At 40.6% G+C, this 19,820-nt stretch overlaps 1 protein-coding gene and 1 long non-coding RNA gene across 4 annotated transcripts in view; one reads left to right on the forward strand and one right to left on the reverse strand.

Moving 5' to 3' along the window:
* Window positions 1-19,820, forward strand: part of LOC122541005 (SHC-transforming protein 1-like) — a 142,298-nt gene that overhangs the window by 22,880 nt on the left and 99,598 nt on the right. The gene's annotated exons all lie outside the window — the stretch shown is intronic.
* LOC122541006 overlaps window positions 10,761-19,820 on the reverse strand; it is a 17,220-nt gene continuing 8,160 nt past the window's right edge. The window contains exon 3 of the long non-coding RNA XR_006309487.1: window positions 10,761-11,370. This is a non-coding gene — a long non-coding RNA (uncharacterized LOC122541006). The remainder of the gene's footprint in view (window positions 11,371-19,820) is intronic.

The following is a 19,820-nucleotide window of genomic DNA, read 5'->3' on the forward strand; positions in this document are numbered from 1 at the left end:
TGTGAAACTTGAAAGGGTTCAAAAAAAGATTTCCAAGGATGTTGCTAGGGTTGGAGAATTTGAGCCGTAAGGAGAGGCTGAATAGGCTGGGGCTGTTTTCCCTGGAGCGTCAGAGGCTGAGGAGTATGTAATAGAAGTTTATAAAATCATGAGGGGCATGGATAAGGTAAATGGACAAGGTCTTTTCCCTGGGATGGGGGAGTCCAGAACAACAGGGTTTAGGGTGAGAGGGGAAAAGGTATAAAAGGGACCTAAAGGGCAAGTTTTTCCACAGAGGGTGGTACGTGTATGGAGTGAGTTGCCAGAGGAAGTGGTGGAGGCTGGTACAATTGCAACATTTAAAAGACATCTGGATGGATATATGAATAGGGAAGGTTTAGAGGGATATTGGCCGAGTGCTGGAAAATGGGACTAGATTAGGTTAGGATATCTGGTCAGCATAGATGAGTTGGACTGAATGGTCTATTTCCATGCTGATATGTCTCTACAAGTCTATGACTCCACATGCTGGAAAGTCAGTGACAATTTGGTGTGAGGCATTCCAAAGTGAGATGCTAAGTCACAATGTAGACATGGCTCCACAAAGACAAAGGATAGTAAGGCTAATCTAGCATCCTCAGATTATCCAAAAGCAAAAAACGTTATGGTAATCTCAAAAAAGTCATACTTTAGAAAGCTTAGATAAGTACAGAAAGTACAGAAGTGATGGAGATCTGGTTAAAATGCCATGCCTCTAAGAATTCTCGTGTGTGTCTTTGTTTCGCCTGTCCCAGGATGTGTGTGTTGTCCCAGTCAAAGTGGTGTCCTTCTTTGTCTGTATGTATGGAAACTAGTGATAGTGGGTCATGTCTTTTGGTGGTCACTTGGTGTTTATGAATCCTGGTGGCAAATTTCCTGCTAGTTTGTGTGATGTAGTGTTTTTTTACAGTTCTGCATGGTATCTTGTAAATGACGTTAGTTTTGCTGGTGGTATCCAATGGATCCTTTAGGTTCATTACTCATTGTTTAAGTGTGCTGGTAGGTTTGTGGGCTACCATGATGCCAAGGGGTCTGAGTAGTCTGGAAGTCATTTCTGAGATGTCTTTGATGTAAGGTAATGTGGCTATAGTTTTGTGTCTGCTTGTTTGGACTTGTTTCTGAGGAATCGGCGGATTGTGTTTATTTTTCTGGAAAATGTTGCATATTTTTCTTCTGCTTTTTGTAGTTCTTGGATGCTGCAGTGTGATGTAGCTCATTGAAATTCTGTAGACAATATCCTGACAGGCATAAAATTCACAAAAGTTGAGAGGACAACAGACTCCCATTCCTAGATGTGAAAGTTGAACGTACAATTAATGGAGAACTTCAAACCAGCATCTACAGAAAAACAACACACAGACCAAATACTTAACTTCAGAAGCAATCATCCCAACACCCACAAACAGAGCTGCATCAAGACATTATTTTAACAAGCTACATCATACTGCAGCACCCAAGAACTACAAAAAAAAAAGAAAAATATCTGTACAACTTTTTCCAGAAAAATGGGTACCCAGTAAACACAATCTGCCGATTCCTCAGAAACAAACCCAAGTAAGCAGACACAATGCAACACAATGGGCCCGAAGTGCTGGTCATTTCCCCAGATGACTTAGATTGCACTGACCTTGGTGGCAACATTGACCAGGCTGGTCTGGTATCGCAGCCTCCATTGCTGGGCCTGGCACAATATGATATTCCACCTCTGCATCACTCCACTCAGCAGAATTTTCAGAACGCTGCCTATATGGGGGGGCGGGGAGGGGGGCACCAATTACCCTCTGTCTGGCCACTATGTCCAGGCCTCCAGATTGACAGTACTTTTTTTTTTATATAGATTACTTTACAGTGTGGAATTGACAGTACTTGTCTAGGTGCAGGGAATAAGTGGATATTCTGGGAACGGTGCGGAGCAAGATGGAGATAGAATACCATACAGGCAGGGTAGGTAGTTAATGTTTGATAAGATACGGAAGAAATCCTGCCAGGCTTCAAGGTGGGAATCTTTCCAAAAAATTCAACATGACTTGCAGCTCACCAAAAAACAAAGCTCAGCCAGTAACATCTGTTTCTCTCTCCACAGATGCTGTCAAACCTTCAGAGCTTTTTCAACACTTTGTGTTTTTATTACACATTTTTCTATCTTACTTGGTATTCTCTCCATTTTGTTCTCTACAGCACTGACTCTCCTCTTACTTTTGATTTAATGCTGTAAGAATTTAAAGCTGCTCACATCATTAAAAGTCTGAAAGCAGAGTAATAACGAATTTTCACTGCTGTCCTGATAGACAATTTAGCATTGTATTATACTGAATGAAATTAGATTATACCAATATTAAATTATTGGATTATAAATTGATTTGAATATCTCAATTGAGAAGAAACAAAGCCGCTTTAGTAAAATATTATCTCTTTTTAAAATCTCAATCTTTTACGGATAAAAAGATCAGCTGTTGTCCTAAGTAAAAGTAATTAGGTAATTAAACCATTTCTTTAAGTGTATTTTGCCTGAGAATTGGTAAAACTTCACTAACTGAAAACAAAGCAAATTAAAGCATTTAAAGCCCAAGATCTTAAACTTTTCAATAGCAGCAACACTTTGGAGGTTAGCATTGTCCAGAAATTGAGCTGGACTAGCCATATACATACAGTGGCTACATAAGCAGCTCAGAAGCTAGGAATTCTGCAGAAAGCAACTCACCTCCTCTCTCTTCAAAACATGTCCTTCATCTACAAGGCACAAGTCAACCATATGATGAAATAGTCTCCTTGGAGCAAAGGAAGTTGAAGAGAGGTTTGATAGAGCAGTTGAACAGAGGGAATAGTTTACTAAGGTAAGAAAACCTAGACCCATTTGCTGAGGGTGCAAGGACTAGGCAACACAGATTTAAGGTTATTGTCAAAGAAAATAGTACCCGGGGGTTGGTGGTGATGTAGGCCAACCTGCCTCAAATTACTTCCAAGGTAAATGGGAACAATGTAGGCTACACAGAATGTATCAGTTTAATCAGTACCAACATTTATTGTTCCTTGTAAGATTGTACTTCTTCAACTACATCAAGTTTTCCTATTGCTTTAAGAGCTAAGTTTCTTTAAATTTTAGATCTGTTAATCAGCCAAAGTCCAGGATGAAACCATTTGACCAGCTGCACTTGCAGTCTAGCAGAAGCAATGCTGGAAACAGGTTGCATACATGGTTATCTGAAAATGCAAGTTGTAGGCTGAGCCATTAAATAAACCTGCATGAAATTTTCAAATAAGCTGAATCAATGGTACTTAACCTGTCTAACTGAAAATAGAAGGAATATGACAGTCACTTCCTGATGTCACCTTGATGCCTTTGTCTTGTTGGTTTCTTCTCTAACTACTGCCTTTGTACATGGGGGTGAGCAGACTATATAAGAGTTTTGCTGCATTATCTCATTTGCTTTCCCTGTCATTACTGTTCACCATCCCAGCGGTTTCTTGTGTCTAATGTGGACAAGAGCTTCTCAAAACCACAGTAATGTAATAATCCGAGTTACAGAATTAATTGCTGCTTGACCTAGTAACACAATTAATTATCCCAGGACTCAGTAACACAATCAATTGCCTGTTTAATCCGGTAACACAATTCATCGTTGTATGACCAGCTGAGTAATTTAACAATATCTATGTTTCTGTGTAGCAAAGCCCCATTGATAATTCGATGGAGGTTGACTAGTTTGTGATCAATACTGAAAAATCCATAATTTCACTGGATTCAGTGGTCTCCTGCAGGATATAGGAGGAAGAATTAGCAAATTGTATTAATCTGAGCCTCACTGCTTGTGAGGAGCAGACACAATCAGTGATTTCAAAAGTAAATTGAATATGTTTTGGAAGGAAATAAAATTGTAGGACTGCAGGGATAGAACAGGGCAATAGGACTGTGGATTGCACTGCATAGAATTAGCAAGGACTTGATGAAACTAGGTAAAAACAATGACTGCAGATGCTGGAAACCAGATTCTGGATTAGTGGTGCTGGAAGAGCACAGCAATTCAGGCAGCATCCAAGGAGGTTCGAAATCGACGTTTCGGGCAAAAGCCCTTCATCAGGAAACTGATGAAACTAGCCTCCTCCTGTAGTGTTGTGATTCTGTCACAATTAAAATAGAAATTCTGACCCATTTCTGTTTTACCTTAACATTTAACTTCTTCAAAAATTTCATTCCAGCCTCCCAAACTTTTAAACTTACAAAACTGTTCCTCCACCACTCCTTCATTGCTATCATTTCTTTTCCCCTAGATCACAAAGTTCAATTTCCTTCTTTGAAAATGCCTCTGTCACTTCTCTGGAACTACATTCCAATTGATTTTCTACACTTTCTTTCAACTCTCGATGTCGGTCTCTTCCTTGTCTTGTTTCTGCTCAATCAGTAACTGGACTTTTAGATCTGGGGCCTACCACAGAAAACCTATTGCTTAGACCCTATGCTATTACTTGTGATCCCATCTTTGAAAGCTTTCTCAAACTCTTTGCCATGAACTCAGTTTGCCCTTCTCATTCTTCTACTGCCTTTCAATTCATTTTCTGCTGTTTGGGACACATTTTAGTATTAGTTCCATATAGAAAAATAATTGTTATCACTACGCTTTTCTTACAACAAATGTTAGTCTATTCATAGTTCCCCTAGTGCAAAATATCTGTTCATATCCATTCCTACCTACAAGTGGAAGTATTACATTTAAATTGTGATTTTTGTTGGGGTCCTAACATGAAAATTGTTAATGTTTCTGTCAGTGTCAATTCTAACAAATTTGTCAAACATTATTTTCCTTTTATAAATCTACCCTCTACTTAAGTTTACCATTCTTTTCTATGTGTCTAGTTATCACATCTTCTATATCAGATTCTAACATTTTCTCTACTATTTTTGAAAAACCCCATTCCTCCATCACCCCCTCTCACTGGTATCACTTTACTCCCAGATCACTAAGTTCACAGTTCCTTCTTTGAAAACTTTTGAAGTCAAAATAACAGGTCCATTTTCCAACTTCCTCCCTTATTCAATAGTAGGGTTACATTTGCTATTTTCCAGTCCACAGGACCTTTTCCAGAATCTCTTGAATTTTGAAAAATAATCACCAATGCATCCTTTATCTCTTATAGCCACCTCCTTCAAAGCTCTGGGATATAGTTCATCCGTCAAGGAAATTTATCAACCTTCAATTAAATTAACTTTTCAAGTACTACCTTTTTACCAGTACAGATTTCCTTCAATTCTTCGGTTTCATGAGTATTTCTGTATTGTCGTTTGTGATGACAGATGCAAAGCTTTTCCGCCATTCCCTGTTCTACATGACACATTTTCCTGTCTACACCTGTAATGGGCCCACCATTGTCTTAAATAACTTTTTTCCTTTTCACATACCAAAAGAAGCTTTTACAATCAGCCTCCTTTTCCTCATTAGTCTGTTTTCATATTCTTTTTTCCCTTTCTTAATGAGTTTCTTGTTCCTCTCTGTTAGGTTCTTAAGTGCTCCCCATTCTCCAGGTTTTCACTTTTCTGACATCTTTATAAACCACTTAATTTGATGTAATGAAGTATTTAACTCTTCATTAACCATGATTAATTTACTTTCCCTTTGGATTTGAACCTTAGAAGGATTTGGTTCTATTATAGACAATGTAGTATTTATTTAAATGCTAGCCATTGCCTGTCTATTATCACATGTTTAAACATATTTTCCCAATCCACCATAGCCAACTTATTATTCATATCATCATATTATCCTTTCTTGAGATCTAAAATCCTACTTTCAGAATATAGTATTGCATTCAGACCCAATGTGAAATTCTATCACATAATGGTCACTATTTACCAATACTCCTTTACAACAAGGTTATTAATTAGCCTTTTCTTCCAATACTAAATCCCGAGATGGCTCCTCAATATACTGCTCCATGAACCCATGTCATACAGACTCCGGGAATTCATACTCCACAGAATTAACGTTGATTTAGTTAACCCTATCCATGTGTAAGTTAGCCATTAGTACTGTGTCACTCATGTTACAAGCAGCTCTAATTTCTGATTTTTCACTGCTGCAGTTTAGACCAAGACAAGTTTGCTTCCATCTAACATGTTAAATTTTAAATTCTCTGACACTGGCAAATCTAATTTTACAAGTTCCTCAAGTCCTAATTTTCTCCTGGATGTTCCAATCTACATATCCATCTTTACGTATCTCCATGTCCTTCTATCCCCATACGACCATAAGATAGAGGCCATTTAACTCATCATGTCTGCTCCACAATTAAATCATGGCTGATTTATTTCTCAATCTCATTCTCCTTCCGTCTCCTTATAACCCTTGATCCCCTTATCAATCAAGAACCTATCTAACGGTGTCTTAAATACTGTCTACTCAATGGCTTGGCCTGCACAACCCTCTGCAGCAATAAGTTCCACAGATTAACCACCCTCTGGCCGATGAAATTCCTCCTCACCTCAATTCTAAAGGCTCATCCCTTCACTCAGAGGCTGTGCTCTCTGTCGAAGTCTCTCCGATGTAAATATCTTCTCCACGTCCACTCTATCCAGGCCTCTCAGTATCTTGTAAGTCTCAATTAGATCACCCCTCATCCCTCTAAACACCAAGTACAGATCCAGAGTTCTCAATCACTCCTCATTTGACAAGCCCTTCATCCCCTCGATCATTCTTGTAAAACTCGTCTGGAGCCCTTCCAATACCAACACATCCTTCTTTAGAAATGGGGCCCTCAACTGCTCACAATATTCCAAATGCAGTCTGGCCTGAGCCTTATACAGCCTCAGCAGTATATCTCTGGTCTTGTATTTAACTTTCTTGAAATGAATGCTAATGTTGCATTTGCCTTTCTAACTGCCAACTCAACCTGCATGCTAACCTTACAAGAATCCTGAACTAAGTCTCCAAAGTCCCTTTGGGCTTCAGATTTCTCAAGCCTTTCCCCATTTAGAAAATAGTGCATCTCGCACTTTCCCACATTATATTCCAACTGCCACTTCTTTGTCAACTCTCTCTACCTGTCCAAGTCCTTCTACAGCCTCCCTGCTTCCTCAACACTACCTGTCCCTGCACCTATCTTTATGTCATCTGCAAACTTAGTAACAATTCCCTCAGTTCCTTTATCAAGATCATTTATGCATTAACTTGAACAGCTGTGATCCCAACATGGATCCCTGAGGAACTTCACTAGACATTGGCTGCTGTCTTGAAAAAGACACCATTATCCCTACCTCTGCTTACTGCCAGTCAGCCAAGTCTCTGTCAATGCTAGTACCTTGCCCCTAACACCATGGGCTCCTATCTTCTTTAGCAATCTCCTGCGCAGCACCTTGTCAAAGGCCTTCAGGAAATTCAAATAGATCACATCCATTGGCTCTCTTTTGTATAACCTGCTCAGTACTTCCTCAATAAATTCTAATCGATTCACCAAAGCCATGCTGACTCAGCCTTATTAACCATGTACTTCCAAGTACTCTGCAAGACTCTAAGATCTTACCAGTGACTGACGTAAAGCCACTAGGTTTATAATCTCCTCTCTGCTGCCTTCCTTCCTACTTAGATAAAGGTTTTACATTAACCATTTTACAATCCTTTGGGACCTTGCCAGACTCCAGCGATTCCTGAAAAAATCACCTCCAATGCCTCTACAATTTCCTCGGCTATCTCCTTCAGAACTCCAGAGTGTGGTCCATCTGGTCTGGGTGATTTACCCACCTTCAAACCTTTCAGCTTCCCCAGCGCCTCCTCCTCTGTGATGGCCACTACACTCACCTCTGCCCTTTGACTCTCTTGAAGTTCTGGTAGGCTGCTGGAATGCTGCTGGTATCTTCTACTGTGAAAATTGATGCAAAGTACCTATTCAGTTCTTCTGCTATTTCTTTATTCCTCATTAAGACTTTTCCAGCCTTGTATTCCAGTGGTCCGATATCTACTCTTGTCTCTCTCTTGTCTTTTTCATATCTATCTAAAAAGACACTTGCAACCTTCTTTTATATTACTAGCTAGCTTATTCTCATATTTCATCTTCTGCTCCCTTATTGCTTTTATAATTATTTTCTACTGATCTTTAAAGACTTCCTAATCCTCTGGTTTCCCACTAATCTTCACCACATTATATGCTTTTTCTTTTGCTTTTCTGCTGTCCCTGACTTCTTCCCTGGTTGTCTCTTCCTCTCCTATGCTTTATCATTGCAATGAATTTCTGATGTTGCCTCCTAAATTAACCCCAGAAACTCCTGTCATTGCTGCTAGACTGTCTTCCCTGCTCGGCTCCCCGTTCAATCAATTTTCAACTTTGGCAGCAGATTGCCTTGGTTCACTCCTGTGAAACTTTCACACTAACCTGTGCATTAAGCTACTTCTCCTAAAAAAAATCATCAATCTATTTATTTGACTAAGTTTTTTAGTTTCCCCACCTAATTTTCTTCAATAAATGATTTCAACCGTGATGCACCCAGTTTTCACACTGCAGGTCGTCCATTTACTGATGTTCAAAAGTGAGTGACTTTGATGTCAAAGAAAACATTTGCAACTGATTTTAAAATGTTGTCAATTGTTGCATTAGTCGAAAATGCAGTGGCGAATTTGTACATATCAAGGTCCAACAGTCAACAATGAGATGGTTGGGGAGGTGGGAGAGGGGAGGGTGGTGCTGGAAAAGCACAGCAGGTCAGGCAACATCCAAGGAGCAAGAAGGTCACGTTTCGGTCAAAAGCCCTTCATCAGGAATGACCAGTTCTGGTGATGTTGGTTGAGGGACCATAGAGAGAAAGTGAGGGCTGCAGATGCTGGAGATCAGAGCTGAAAATGTGTTGCTGGAAAAGCGCAGCAGGTCAGGCAGCATCCAAGGAACAGGAGAATCGACGTTTCGGGCATAAGCCCTTCTTCAGGAATGAGCAAAGTCATTTCCTCATTCCTGAAGAAGGGCTTATGCCCGAAACGTCGATTCTCCTGTTTCTTGGATGCTGCCTGACCTGCTGCGCTTTTCCAGCAACACATTTTCAGCTCTGAGGGACCATAGAGATAATTTCCCCACTCTTGGGTCTCCGTTTCATGTCTCATGTGAAAGACAATACCTCTGATAATGCAGCATTCCCTCCAAAGTACCTATCATGCTTCTTTGCATAATCTTGAATACAGATTCCTTCAAATTCAGAGGCGAATATATTGCTGACAGCTCATTTAGTTGCCTTTCCAGAATTCTGTCATGTGCTACTCATCTCTGTTTTACCTGCATTATGGAGGACAGAAAAGTGTGGCTCTTTCCAATTGATGGTATTTAAATAGATTGCTATCAGCGCAAAAATAATACCAACTGGAAAGTTTAGACAAACTAAAGACATTCCCACTTGTAACCACAAGATGGCATTTTAAACTTCCTGAAACTATTCTGTTAAGGCAAGCAAAAGCTGATGTGGGAAACATGTTAAGGGTATTGCACTGGAAATATGCTTCAATGCTATTTCATAAGGAAAATAGAAATAGGTCAGCCACACATTCTAAAGACATCAATATCAAAAACATTAATTTTACAACAGGAAAATATATATGTTGGTGTTCTAGAAGTTCAGAGTTCTATTCAGATGTGAATATTATGTAGGTTTTAGTGAGTAGCAAATTAGCAATATTGAAATCTTAAAGCAGAGTTGTAAGTGCAAATTGTCAACATTCTTGTTAGCCTATGTTATTCAATTTCGAATGCTCAATGACATACTTTGGTCCTTGGACTCTCAATGCAATCCACTTTTTAAATCAATTTATGGATCTGGGCATCATTGGTTAACCAATCATTTATTCCCCACTCCTAATTGTCCTGGAGCTGCCTTCTAAAATTGCTGTAGTCCTTGGAAGGCAAGTACATCCTCAAGCCAGGATGGTGTGTGGTTTAAAGGGGACAGTGTAGGTAGTGTTCCCATGCATTGCTGCCCTTATTGTTCCAGGTGGTTGAGGTTGCGGGTTTGGAAGATGCTGTTGAAATACATTTGGAAAATGACTGCAGTGCATCTTGCTGCTGTTATACACTGCTGCCTGTGTTTGATTAGAAAGGGAGTGAATTTTGAACATGATGGATGGGCTGCCAATCAAGTGGGCTCCTTTCTCCTGTTTGTTTCTTGTGTATTGTTAGAGCTGCATTCATCCAGGCATGGGGAGAGTATTCCATCAGAGGTATGACCTGTGCCTTGTAAATGATAGATGGCTTTGGGGAGGCAGGAGTTGAGTTTCTTACCATGGAATTCTCAGCCTCTGATCTGCTACTGCAGCCACAGTCTTTATATAGTGACAAAAGACTGCAGATGCTGGAATCCAAAAATAGACAAGCAGGGGCTGGAAGAACACAGCGAGCCAGACAGCATCCGGAGGTGGAGAAAGTCACCTTTCTGAGTATAACCCTTCAAAGAAGAGTTTGTACCTGAAATGTTGACTTCTCCACGTCCTGATGCTGTCTGGCTTGCTGTGTTCTTCCAGCCTCCTGCTTGTCTATTACAGTCTTTATATGGCTGGTCCAATTCTAGTTAATGTAACTCTCAGGCTGTTGATACAAAGGGATTCAGCAATGATCCTGACCAAGAGCGTCAAGAGGAGATGGTAAGATTCTCTTTTTTTTTGTTCAGCATGTTACAAAAAAATCTGTAAACATTCCAAAATAATTTATTTTTAAAATTGTTAGTATTAGTAGAGTTTAAAGTCACTAATTGGATATAGATAAATTGTTATTGCTTCGACTGTCAGGCACAATTGCAAGTTCATCTGAGAATAGTTTTTTTTATTTTGTTGATTTCTGACAACTGCATTAATATGATCTAATATTCAGCATTCGAAAAGACCTTGACATGTTTGACTTGGATTGAGTCATTCATTCAATACAATCAATAGCAAAGAGTACATCTTGCACAAACTCAATATATGCATTGCAGCAACAAATAATGCATGAAATAGTAAAATCAGGAAATATGTTGCAGACTATTTTTGCATTATAATGTTGTTGCTGAAGGCAGGAATACTTTGCACAAAATGTAAAATATAGTCCTATGATTCTCATTCCATAGTGAGGTTGGCTGAACCCCTTGAATGTTCACCAGGCCAGAATTTCCCTGAAATACAAACGTCACTTAGTGGTCCATCTCTAATGCAAATTAATTTGCCCAGAATTTACTGGATCATGGCAGGAAAGCAGTTAGGAGATTTTAAGTCTGAATTCATAAGAGATAAAACTGTGATTGGACTTAATTCTCAGATCTTCTATAGTATGAGGAAAGTTTTTTTTTTTAACTTTTTGAAGAAAACTATTCAAATCAAACTGGAGGCAGAAACCAGGAGGAATCACCGGGATTGCATCCTGAAAGGAAAAAGACACATTTACCACAGAAGGGCAACAGAATCAATCAGAAGGTCAAAAACATTCTAACGTTACACATGACAAACCAACAAAAAGGGTAGACACACGCTAAGGGTCAGTGCCAGTCTCACAAATACAAGGAGAGTCTAACTATGACAAAGGAATGCTACATCTGAAAAATTCTAACACATTGCCATAAGATGAACCAAAGTAGGATGCAGTTTTAGAGTACAGTCAAGTGCCAGATGCCTATTCATGCAAAGATGTTAATATGATAGAACCACCACCACTGGAAAAGATACCCTAGTCATTGCTGGGGGAAATTATAGCTTAGGAGAAAGTGAGGACTGCAGATGCTGGAGATCAGAGCTGAAAGAAGTATTGCTAGAAAAGCGCAGCAGGTCAGGCAGCATCCAAGGAGCAGGGGAATCGACGTTTCGGGCATAAGCCCTTCTTCTGCTCCTTGGATGCTGCCTGACCTGCTGCGCTTTTCCAGCAACACTTCTTTCAGCTCAGAAATTATAGCTTAACCGACTTGAGTTTGCCAAAACTTGTTTCTGGCAATAAGCATCTTATTAATTTTAAGATTGATACAAGGATAAGTGACACTGCCTTATCAGATCAAACATCATGGCTGACAAAACAGAAGCCATAGCTGACACATATGAAATGCAATGGTCCTGGTTGCATCATTCTCAATTATTTACAAGTATGCTACAAGTAACCCTGCAATGCAAAGAATATTAGAGAGTTAAGAATGTATTTGTGATTCAGAATCAATACTTTTCACTTTTGAGCTAGCGTGTAGTCTTGACCCAAACATCCTTGAGTCAACAGATAGATATCAACGGGGTCCAAGGTTACTAGTCCAGGAACAAGCCATGATCAATTGGTCAAACGACAACCAATAAAAGATTTCATTGGGGTCCATAAAACTTATATGGGAACCCAAAAAGAAGAAAAATCCATTTGTATTACCTACAATGCCATAAAGTAAATCTTTCATTTAGCTGAGAAGATGAATTGGCCAGCAAGCCAAAAGAGGCTCAAGAACAAAAAAAAACAAGGAAGTGCTCCCTCTCACCAGTATTGCATGAAAGGATTGTCGGATCGAAAGTCCAGTGAATTGGTTGAGAACACATACTTTCAGCATTTCAAACTGAAATGATTTACAAATGTATGACCAAAGACTTGTTATTCCTGCTTCTCTTTGAAAAGAGGAGTTGGAAAGGAAACACTGGAAATATTTAGGCATAGCCAGTGTATAGCTGTGGCTCAGTTGGCAATATGGCAGCCAGAGATCTCAAGAAAAGTCAACGATCTTATAACTCATTATGAAATCTGGAATTATACAGATTTGTCAGGAATCTGTCAGTTAAAAAAAATCCTATAATCACTGAAGACAGAAAAGAAGAACAAAATCAACATTGTTTTGTAAAGAAGATTGAGAACAAGCAAGGGCAGGGTACCCCACCTGAACCCATTCGAGAAACCTCGACAGTTTGGTGAACAAAGTGAATCAATGGTGTTGACTGTGATGTTCGGTGATGAGGCAAACACAAGTTAAAGAGCAAGATTTCAGTCCTTCATCTTCCAAAGAAGAATGATCAGTATCAGGGTCAGAGATTATGCTGAGTAACAGGAACAAGAATGTGAAGATGACTGGTTCATTGGGTAGACATCCACAGAGAGAGAGTGAATGAAGCTGTTCAAACTACTCAACAGGTTGAAGTAAAACATTTAATATACTTCAACACAGATGTATCAGCAGATTGAGAAGGCAGATTTTCTTGTGCAGAATGAAAGTGAGCTGCATACAACTGCATGGATGCCTGGACAATGCCCACAGATAGAGATCATGGTTAATGACAATTACTTGGCTTTAGGATACTGCAAAAAAAAAAGTACTTATTTCCAAAGAGCAAACATCTTCTATGACGGATGTTTTGAGATTAAAGGTCCACCATGTGGTGTTATGGAGCACCTACCAGAGTTAGCAGGGAAGAGTTCCTCTGCATAGCAATTCAGATGCTTAGGGGTACTTTAGGACTAATTACCAATTTTAGAGGAAGCAACATCCTCTGCAGAGGATATTCAAGAGATAAAAGATCTTCCAGAGGAGAAATGATTTACAAATCAATAAAGTTCAAGATCAGAATCAAGGTCAACAGTGCTCAAGCTCAAGATTTAACAATCTCCCAATGCCAAAGGGTATGTACTCTGGAAGAATTGTGAAACCTCCACACTATCTAAATTCCTGAAATCAGAGACTCAGTGGATAGAGTAGTGATAAATATAAATGTCATTATATGCCAAAAAAAAACAGATGTTAATCATGGGGACAAAAAAGCTTGCAACAATCTTATCTTGTATAAGAAAAGATTTAGAAAAGGTTAATGTTGAAAACTTATTTAAGCTCCATCCAATCCGATGATGTCCTACAGTCTTAGATGTTGAATAAAGGAGTTTAGTTCAAGGTCCCAATGGAGATAGATGACATCCTTGTCTCCTGATAGATACAAGAATTAAGACCAACAAGCCAATATAATGTGAGGCTATTGCTGTCTCTTGCCTCTTTTTAAGACTCACTGGTGGTTCATCCTCTACCAATATTGACCTGGTAGTGGTTGTTTGCATAATACCTACTAAACGAGCTTTACAATTCTGGGGAAAAGTGACCCCTTTTCTGAAAATCTGCTAAAATCACGAGGCAGGTGTAAAGAAGTAAGTATTGATGAAGTAATCAAGGTAACAATGTCAGGATCAGTGAGAACATAATATCTAAAACTGAGGAGACAGAGTGAGATTGGTTACCATTGGACTATAGATAGAGTCAAAACGTGTGACGCTGGAAAAGCACAGCAGGTCAGACAACATCAGAGTCTACATCGACTCTACTGCTCCTCAGATGCTGCCGGACCAGCTGTGCCTTTCCAGCACAACATCTTTTGACTCTGATCTCCAGCATCTGCAGACCTTACTTTCTCCATTGAACTATAGACAGACTATTAGTAGATTGCAAAATGCAGTATTGTGAGGGAACAACTTTAGGATTTTCAAAAATGCTGAAAATCATTGTAAGAAAGAACCTCTTAACCAGTGCTACTTCTGTGAAGGCATTTGTTTTTTATCTAAGCCTCAATCACCTTTAATTTGTTGCATATGAATGTGACCAATAATACCACACCACCTGTGCACTGTTCAGCAATGCAAGGGACAAAACCAATTCCCACCTCCAACCCCCAAAACCAAACCACTAGTGAGTCATGTTGGATTCAATGTTTTTCAGCTGTCTCAAGGAGAGTGCAAGTGCAAACATTATATAAAACTGCAGATGTCTGTGTGTCTTCCGAAGCTAATCACAGAGCTTAATGAGCCAAGTCAGTTTGACATTCACAATTAATGGCATCATCAGAAACCCATGATTGTGTTCCATTCTTGGAAACACATCTGATGTTCTTTATGTAGCATAGGCATGGTGACTACTTACCATAAAATGTCATTTTAACCCAGATACTGAGTTACACATTCCTAGTACATGGTGTTCTTATTAACCTCTGAATTAAAACATGGACATGTTAAAAATTAATAAGAAATAATAGAACTGGGAGGAGCTTTGAAGCTCTGCAAAATATTTTCAGATCTTTAATCAAGAAAAATCTTGAAATACCATGCACCTTCTGATTCTATCTTGCTACCTACCCTCCCATATGATTCTAGTACTAACTGCTTGATTTACTTGATATTTCTAATCAACTTGTTCCAGACATGTGACTCACCTCGACAGCAATTGGGACTTGAATCTGGGCCGTCAGACACAGGGATAGGGATACAACCACTGCACCACAAGAGTCCTACTACTTGATTTCTACAGCATATGAGCCATTAAATCACCATGGTTTGTACAATATCCATGATTAAACCACTTAAGCAATTTCAAAGGGAATGGAGTTTAAAAGAAGGGAAGTTTTGCTGAAACTACACAAAGTACTTGGAATACCTGAACAGATTTTGGGCCTATTATTAAAGTAAAGTACTGTTGTGGGGGATGACTTACCAGGGGTAAGCAATGGGGCATAGGTCTCTGGCACAGATTCTGTCCCTGTTGCTCAGAAGGGAAGGGGGAAGAGGGGCAGAGCATAAATCATTGGGGACTCCATAGTTAGGGGACAGATAGAAGGTTCTGTGGGAATGAGAGAAACTCATGTTTGGTGTGTTGCCTCCCAGGTGCCAGGATTCAGGATGTCTCTGATGGTGTTTTAGAATCCTTGGGGAGGGGGGTCCAGCCCCAAGTCATGGTCCACATAGGCGTCAACGAAATATGTAGGAAGAGAGATGAGGATTTAAGGCAGAAATTCAGGGAGCTAGGGTGGAAGCTTAGAGCTAGGACAAAGAGAGTTGTTAACTCTGGTTTATAGCCCGTGCCACGTGCTAGCGAGGCGAGGAATAGGGAGAGAGAGGAGTTGAACTATTGACAACAGGGATTGTGCAGGAGGGAAGGTTTTGGATTCCTGGATAATTGGGGCTCTTTCTGGGGTAGGTGGGACCTCTACAAACAGGATGGCCTTCACCTGAACCAGAGGAGTACCAATATCCTGGGGATATTTGCTAATGCTCTTCGGATGGGTTTAAACTAATTCAGCAGGGGGATGGGAACTGAAATTGTAGGTCGAGTGTAGAGGAGTTTGAGAATAGGGAGGTCCAAAATAAGATTTCAGGGTTGCAAGAGGGCACCAGCAAGCAGATTCTGGGATTTACATGTTTCAGTAAGAACAGAGAAAATGGTAAAAGAGGTAGGGGTGTGGCATTGTTAGTCAAGGATAGTATTACGGCTGGAGAAAGGACGTTTAAGGACTCGTTAACTGAGGTAGCATGGCCTGAGATTAGAAACAGGAAAGATGAAGTCACCCTGTTCAGAGTTTTCTATAGTCCTCTGAATAGTTCCTGACAGTTAGAGGAAAGGATTGGAAAGATGAGAGTAAGAATTGGGGACTTTAACTTTCCAAATACTGACAGGGAATATTATAGTTCAAGTACTTTAGATGGGTCAGTTTTTTCCAATGTGTGCACGAGGGTTTCCTGACATAGTATGTAGACAGACCAACAAGGGACGAGGCCACATTGGATTTGGTACTGGGTAATGAACCCGGCCAGGTGTTAGATTTGGAGGTAAGTGAATACTTTGGTGATAGTGACCACAATTCAGTTATGTTTACTTTAGCGATGGAAAGGGATAGGTATACATGGGAGGATGTGAGCTACAGCTGGGGGAAAGGCAATTATGATGCGATTAGACAAGATGCATAGGATGGGGGAGGAAACTGCAGGGGATGGGCAGAACAGAATTGTGGAGCTTATTCAAGGAACAGCTATTATGTGTCCTTGATAAGTATGTAACTGTCAGACAAGGAGGAAGTTGTCGAGCGCAGGAGTTGTGGTTTACTAAGGAAGTTGAATCTCTTGTCAAGAGGAAGAAGGCGGCTCACGTTAGAATGAGATGTGAAGACTCAGTTCGGGTGCTTGAGAGTTACAGAGTCACCAGGAAAGACTTAAAGAGAGAGCTAAGCTGAGCGAGGAGGAGACATGAGACGTTATTGGCGGATCGGATCAGGGAAAAATCTAAAGCTTTCTATAAGGGATAAGAGAATGACTAGAGTAATATTAGGGCCAATCAAGGACAGTAGTGGGAAGTTGTGCGTGAGGTCAGAGGAGATGGGAGAGGTGCTAAATGAATATTTTTTGTCAGTATTTAATTGGAAAAAGATAATGTTGTCGAGGAGAATACTGAGAAACGGGCTTCTAGAATAGATGGGATTGAGGTTCACAAGGAGGAAGTATTAGAAATTCTGGAAAGTGTGAAAATAGATATCCCCTGTACAGGATGTGATTTCTCTAGAGATTCTCTGGGAGGCCAGGGAGGAGATTGCTGAGCCTTTTGCTTTGATGTTTATGTCGTCATTGTCTACAGGAATAGTGCCAGAAGATATGAGGATAGCAAATGTTGTTCCCTTGTTTAAGAAGGGGAGTAGAGACAACCCTGGTAATTATAGACCAGTGAGCCTTGCTTCGGTTGTGAGTAACATGTTGGAAAAGGTTATAAGAGGTCTATAATCATCTCGAAAGGAGTATGTTGATTCAGGATAGTCAACACAGTTTTGTGAAGAGTAGCTCGTGCCTCACAAACCTTAATTAATTACTTGAGAAGGATGAGGGTAAAGCCATTGATGTGGTGTATATGGATTTCAGTAAGGCATTTTTTAGATTAGATTATTTATTTACATTGTGGAAACAGGCCCTTTGGCCCAACAAGTCCACACCGACCCTCTGAAGAGCAACCCACCCAGACCCATTCCCCTACACCTAACACTACGGGCAATTTAGCATGGACAATTCACCTAACCTACACATCTTTGGACTGTGGGAGGAAATCGGAGCACCCAGAGTAAACCCATGCAGACACGGGGAGAATGTGCAAACTCCACATAGACAGTTGCCTGAGGCGGGAATTGAACCCAGGTCTCTATTTGGTAAGGTTCCCCATGGTAGGCTACTGCACAAAATATGGAGGCATGGGATTGAGGGTGATTTAGCGGATTGGATCAAACATTGGCGAGCTGAAAGAAGACAGAGGGTGGTGGTTGATGGGAAGTGTTCAATCTGGAGTTCAATTACTAGTGGTATACCGCAAGGATCTGTTTTTGGGGCCACTGCTGTTTGTCATTTTTATAAACAACCTGGATGAGGGCTTAGAAGGTTGGGTTAGTAAATTTGGGGAATACACTAAGGTCAGTGGAGTTGTGGATAGTGCCGAAGGATGTTGTAGGTTACAGAGGGACATAAGGAAGCTGCAGAGCTGGGCTGAGAGGTGGCAAATGGAGTTTAATGCAGAAAAGTGAGGGGTGATTCACTTTGGAAGGAGTAATAGGAATGCAGTGTACTGGGCGAATGATAGGATTCTTGGTAGCATAGATGAGCAGAGAGGTCTCTGTGTCCATGTACATAAATCCCACAAAGTTGCCACCCAGGTTGATTGGGTTGTTAAGAAGGCATAGTGTGTTAGCTTTTACTGGTAGCGGGATCGAGTTTCAGAACCATGAGGTCATGCTGCAGCTGTACAAAACTCTGGTGCGGCCGCACTTGGAGTATTGTGTGCAGTTCTGGTCACTGCACTATAAGAAGGATGTGGAAGCTTTGAAAAGAGTTCAGAGGAGATTTAATAGGATGTTGCCTAGTATGGACGGAATATCTTATGAGGAAATTTGAGGGACTTGAGGCTGTTTTTGTTAGAGAAAAGAAGGTCGAGAGGTAACTTAGTTGAGACATATAAGATGATCAGAGGTTAGGTTGGGTGGACAGTGAGAGCCTTTTTCCTGGGATGGTGATGGTTAGCACAAGGGGCATGACTTTAAATGGAGGGGTGATAGATTTAGGACAGATGTCAGAGGTAGTTTCTTTACTCAGAGTAGCAGGGACATGGAACCCACTGCCCGCAACAGTAGTAGACTCGGCAACTTTTAAGGGCATTGAAATGGTCATTGGATAGGCATATGGATGAGAGTGGAATAGTGTAGGTTAGATGGGTTTCACGGGTTGGTGTAACATCGAGGACTGAATGGTCTGTACTGCGCTGAAATGTTCTATTTATACAGGCATTGGAGACCATCCAGAGAAGGTTCACTAGGGTTCATGCCAGGCTAGGAGGAGCTATTTTATGAGAGGTTGGGCCTGTACTCATTGGAATTTAAAAGAATGAGAGGTAATCTTACTGAAACACAAGATTAAGACCATAAGACATAGGAGTGGAAGTAAGGCCATTCAGCCCATCGAGTCCACTCCGCCATTTAATCATGGCTGATGGGCATTTCAACTCCACTTACCCGCATTCTCCCCGTAGCCCTTAATTCCTTGTGACATCAAGAATTTATCAATCTCTGCCTTGAAGACGTTTAGCGTCCTGGCCTCCACTGCGGCAATGAATTCCACAGGCCCACCACTCTGTGGCTGAAGAAATGTCTCCGCATTTCTGTTCTGAATTTACCCCCTCTAATTTTAAAGCTGTGCCCACGGGTCCTAGTCTCCTCGCCTAATGGAAACAATTTCCTAGCATCCACCCTTTCCAAGCCATGTATTATCTTGTAAGTTTCTATTAGATCTCCCCTTAATCTAAACTCCAATGAATACAATCCCAGGATCCTCAGCCGTTCCTCATATGTTAGACCTACCATTCCAGGGATCATCCGTGTGAATCTCCGCTGGACACACTCCTGTGCCAGTATGTCCTTCCTGAGGTGTGGGGCTCAAAACTGGACACAGTACTCCAAATGGGGCCTAACCAGAGCTTTATAAAGTCTCAGGAGCACATCGCTGCTTTTATATGACAACCCTCTTGAGATAAACGACAACATTGCATTCGCTTTCTTAATCACAGACTCAACCTGCATGTTTACCTT

This window comes from Chiloscyllium plagiosum, chromosome 36 (assembly GCF_004010195.1).
Source record: "Chiloscyllium plagiosum isolate BGI_BamShark_2017 chromosome 36, ASM401019v2, whole genome shotgun sequence".
Lineage (NCBI taxonomy): Eukaryota > Metazoa > Chordata > Chondrichthyes > Orectolobiformes > Hemiscylliidae > Chiloscyllium > Chiloscyllium plagiosum.